A 5,123-nucleotide genomic window follows, 5' to 3' on the forward strand; every position below is an offset into this window, starting at 1 on the left:
TATCAGGAACTGAATTAAACCGAACACCGTTTGCTGCTGACTTTGTGGCGAGTACTCCTCTGGTTTGCTTTAGCGTCATTATATATTGATTTTAATCTTCGTAGAGGGGGGGGGGGCATATATTCAGGAAATTAATTTTACACATCCTAGAACGGGTATTTTTCTAGTAGACGTAGAAAATAATTTGGTAATTTGACGGTTTAACTAAATGTACTCTTCAGTTATAAAAATCGAAAAGTCGAACAACGCAGTCGCAGTGATTATTATCGTCACTGTTCGTATCAGAATATACGTCCAAAAATGTATATGTTTATTTACTTTTAGGGATGTATAGGATGTATTTTTTTATGTTTAGGAAAGTAGAAAATGTTTACTTTCGGCAAGCTCGTAATTCTCGCTTCCCTTATTTTGTCCTTTAGTCCTCACATTCCATGAGTAATGTTTCTGACAAAGGGGGGAGAATTACTGTTTTCTAGGTCGAAATACTTATTGTTTCGCTTATTTTCATCTATTTATTTATTTGTTTGTTTATTTTTAGCTCCTTACTATGCCTTGTCTGGGGTGATTTCCATTAAAATATTCCTCATCTTGATTAAACAAACATAATTGACGATAATTAACGTAACAGATTTCACAGGTTTTCACATTCATCATTAAAAAAAAAAACGAAAATAAAAATATTTATTAGAAAAAATAATAATAAATAATAATATTTATTTGTAATATCGCAAAAAAATACAATAATAAAAACAATAACATTATTATATTTATTTTCAACATACAAATAAATAAACGTAAATATTATATTTAAAGTCAATATTGAAAAGTCAGAACTCTTACAAACGGTGACAATAATCATTCAATCATCGCGTTGTTCAAGTACAATGATTTAAACTGTCTAATGAATATACACGCAGAGAATCGAAGGCGAATTTGGAGTCAGTCCCGGAAATGACCAGAGCAGTTTACGATTTCTTTTTGGGGAAGATTTAAAATTTTCATTTTTTTTTTTTTTTTTAGAGTCTAAAAACTTTGTAATCTAATCCTAATTCAACCCTTTGCATGCTTAGTGTCGTCTGCATTTTTACAATTTTTTCTCAGCCATTTCTATGATTCACTCACTCGGGACTGACTACGTAAATACTGAAATTCTCTGCGTGTGTATTTACTACAATACCAATATTTTGCGTTTCCAGTGTTTACTGTGCAATACTTTATGAACTATACTTAGAGAAACATTTGTGTTTCACTGCCGATGGAAATGATCATGCTATAAGAATACATTTGAGAAAAAGATCACTTGAGAAAATTATTGTAAATAAAAACATTTGAAAGTTAACTGTCACTCAACGTCTTTTTAAAAAAGATCTCATGGTGTTTAAAAACTTTCCATAACCAACGAAAATCTTGTTGTTTTTGCTCGGCTTTACTTATGTCATTCTATTCTAGAGCAAACAATAAAAATTTAAGAAAATCGTACAATACCTTAACGTAGATGCTGTGTAAATATTTTTAGCTTGATCGTTTTCGTCTTTGCTTCACAGTGGAGATATTTGCGTGTTTCGTCTTGCGTTTTCACGAATCTTAAAAAAAAAAAAAGAAGAAGAAAAGAAAAAGACGCTTTTCAAGGGAAATAACTCCACTTATTTATTTTACTTTTTCTTTCACCAACTGACGTTATGTTTTAGCAGAGGTTTTATTCTTTGTTATTTTTGTTTTATTGTTTTATCCTTAGTTATTCAGAAAAATGCAAAATCTTCGCCATATATACAAATAAAAACCGCGTCTACTTTTTCTTCGTCTTTTTTTTAATTTTAGGTTTTAATTTTGTACGAATAAAATCGACGCAATGATTGCTTGAATGATCGGAAATTATTTTGTTTAGAATAAAACGTTAAAACAATATGACAAAATTTATCCATATAAAATATCGTACTCCTTCAATTTAACATTCCCAAGCAAATTTTGAAAGCCATTCTTAACATGGAAAGAGGGAGAGGCTTTGTTAACTTTTACATTGCGCAGACGGAACTCTTCTAAAAAATTTTATCAATTAATTTGTTTGTGCATGTTAAACTGCAGTAGTCCCCTAAATAATAATGAAAGATAAAAAATGGTTGAAGAATACGAAAGTTTAGAGAATCTCAAGAAAATTTTGTTTCCCCGACTGTAGCAACATGTAGAGTTGTTATTGGTATAAGGAGAAATGTAGTACATGTTTGTTCTGACTGACGTTTTGTGCATGTACGTGACGTGTGTGTACATAAGATAGGCATGAAGATGTATGTGTGTATATTAGCGTGTCTGTTTTGTTAGTGAGAAAGTATTTGTTTAATAGTGTGTATAGTGAGAAATTAATCTCACAGACTCAATACTCCCTGGCGGAGGCAACATAAATCCACAAATTGCAAAACCATACCTTTAAACTCAAAATTTATTCAGTTATAATAGCAAAGAAAAGTTATTGGTCCTAGTACAGTCCTTGCAAAACGGTGGGCCAGTTTTGCCTCCTAAATAGGGAGCCGGTAGTTAACTCCTTCGAAAGGATCCATGATAATTCATGGTGTTCTCGGCAAGAGTTCTGGTGCCTTTAATTAAGCATAAATCGAGTCCCTTTGAACTCTAATTGAATTGAGGAAGGTTAGATGATGAAAATGTTCAAAAGATGCCATCCTCTAATTAGGATATCTTCGGCTCAATATAAAGGTGACTCTACTTGTAGAGATTCCAAGACCTTTTTTCACCAAACATTTAGGTGATATAACATGAAGAAATTGTGTCGGCTCCATTCTTGATAAGGCCTTTTTCTCGGAGCTGCCCTTTGGTGAGTCTTTCTTGCCGAGCATTTTATCGTAGACTAAAAAGGAAAAGAATGTTTACAAAAAAGGCGCCAAGTAATTAACTTGGCTCATACAAATTAACCAATCACAGGCCGCCTACTAGAATTGTGCGTAGGCAGCCTAAAACAATGAGTCATGGCATGTAACTGGAATTTCTCACAGTATATATTGTATTTATTGGTCCACCGACTTAGTCAGATTTGGACTTTACAATTCACTCTCATCCGTTCGTTCCCAAAATTCTCAATAACTACTCATTGCATTTTTCTGAAATTTTGCATAAAGTTACAACTATCCAAGGGAGGAAATGTAACATTCTCAGATTTTTTATAAAAATTCTTGTTGCATCCTCAGGGCATTAAAAGGGGTTAAAATGACCAAAAATAGCACTTTTCAGGACATAGAATCTTTTCTGACCATTAGATTTTGCTGAAAATTACCCAAAAGCAAGACCACATGGATATAAATCTAGAAATGTAATATTTGACCATGGGAAAATTCTGGGGCTTGAGCCACAGGATGTTTTAGGGGTGAAAAACATGCCTTTTGGGGCTAATTTTTTTTCTCCTACAATTCAAGGCATCAGTCATTGGACCATATAGTTTTTGGCTTGTTTGCTTTATGAAAGTCTCCTGTCGCATTTGCCAAGGTACTTGGATGAGAGACCGTGATTAGCTTTTCTGAACATATTCACGTGCGTTACTTGCAAAAGATGGAACAGGACAGAAAATGAAAAATGCTGTGTTTTGGGTTTTCTACTATGTGCAAAATTTCAAGAGTAAATGGTCTCATGATTTTAACTTGAGCTTTTGTCCAATCAATTGTCGATATATATAAGAATAATGTTCATGGTCACTGCTGATTCCAAGTGAAATGGATTTCGGTGGGGTTTCATGCTTCCAAACAACTTACTTTACTTAAAACTATGTTTTACAAAATAAATTACATTAAACATTAAAAACAGTAAATTATATAAAGTTTAATAGACTACCTAAAACACAGAACAAGCTGGGCATGTAATACATCAAGAACGGGGGAAACTTAAGGTAGATTAAGTAAAGAGAAATTTTCTATTCAGTAGCAAAATCTTTCTCTTCGGGTGACATTCTTGCTGTATTCAGATGTCTTTTTTGGAGCTCTATCTGTGTCTCCTATAGGAGTTGGCAACAAGAAGCTTATATAATATGCATGTAATTCTACAATATGCTGTAGAAAAAAAAAAATCATGGCAGAGAGAAAAAATGTTGCTACTGCTTTTGTTGGTTTTTATTGTCACAACATTTCAATCAATTTTCTAAAATGGAGGAAAAAGGTGTTTTTTAAGAATAAATACCCAAAGATTTGCAATCTTGATGTAAACAGTTCCAACTATGAATGAAGAAAGCAGAATCAAGTTCCGATATTTCCACACAATATGAACCAAACTAAACCAACTTTTGCCAAACTTAACCTGAAACTTAGTCTATGATTAAGGTAAAAAAAATATAGTGTGCTAATAATAAATTTGTTTCGTGGAGTTTGTTAATCTCTGAAGCCTTTGGTGAAACTCATTGTTGATGGTGTTAATACTGAAATATTTTTAGACATCTATTCTTAAAAATACCAAAAAAATAAAGAAAAACAATACTGTTGCTATCAACACAAAAGATAACTAGAGCAAAAAAATATATCGAATAAATGTTTTTGTTGCTATGTCACCACAACAACTACATGGTAACAACAGTTCTGTAACAAAATCTGTTACAAGAAGATCAACTGTAACATTAGTGTTACTTTTTTTTTTTTTTTTTTGTTTTACATAGGCATCACCACATAATCAAGGCCAAGAGGCCACTCAAGGATAAGGGTTACAGAGTGTACAGTAGACATTGGACAATATAGTAATCATTAGTAATGAAAATTTGGTAAATTTGATAACTTATATGGAACGGCTCATCAAGAACTTATTTACATTAGACTTGAACACAACCATATTGTAGTCAGCCGGAAAGCAGGAAAACGGAAGACAATTCCACAGTCGTGCAGTTCTAAGAAAGAAGCTTTGTTCATGGAATCTACGTTTAGGTTTAGGCACAGATAAAGAGTGGGGGGAATTATTGATAGTGTTTACAGCTAGACGAGTGTTTCTTGTGAAAGTTTGGCGAGGGGGGACCATAGATTGAAGCTCAGTCGAACACTTTCCATGAAAATAACGATACATCAGAGACAAACTCGCAACATCTCTTCTGTGAGATAGAGGTTGCAAGGAAGAGAAAAGGACATTTCCTACGAGGCTACGAAGTC

At 33.0% G+C, this 5,123-nt stretch overlaps 1 protein-coding gene across 1 annotated transcript in view; it reads right to left on the bottom strand.

Annotated features, from left to right (window-relative positions):
- The window catches only part of LOC145255757 (DNA fragmentation factor subunit alpha-like), a 56,357-nt gene extending 52,061 nt beyond the window's left edge, over positions 1-4,296 (bottom strand). The window contains exons 1-2 of the mRNA XM_080114408.1: positions 4,174-4,296; positions 1,486-1,583 (exon numbers count right to left, since the gene is read on the bottom strand). The gene's annotated coding sequence lies outside the window, so the exon portion shown is untranslated. The remainder of the gene's footprint in view (positions 1-1,485; positions 1,584-4,173) is intronic.
- Between the last annotated feature and the right edge of the window lie 827 nt (positions 4,297-5,123).

The sequence above is a fragment of the Euprymna scolopes genome, chromosome 31 (genome assembly GCF_053919585.1).
Source record: "Euprymna scolopes isolate OS-2025 chromosome 31, ASM5391958v1, whole genome shotgun sequence".
In the NCBI taxonomy this organism is placed as follows: domain Eukaryota; kingdom Metazoa; phylum Mollusca; class Cephalopoda; order Sepiida; family Sepiolidae; genus Euprymna; species Euprymna scolopes.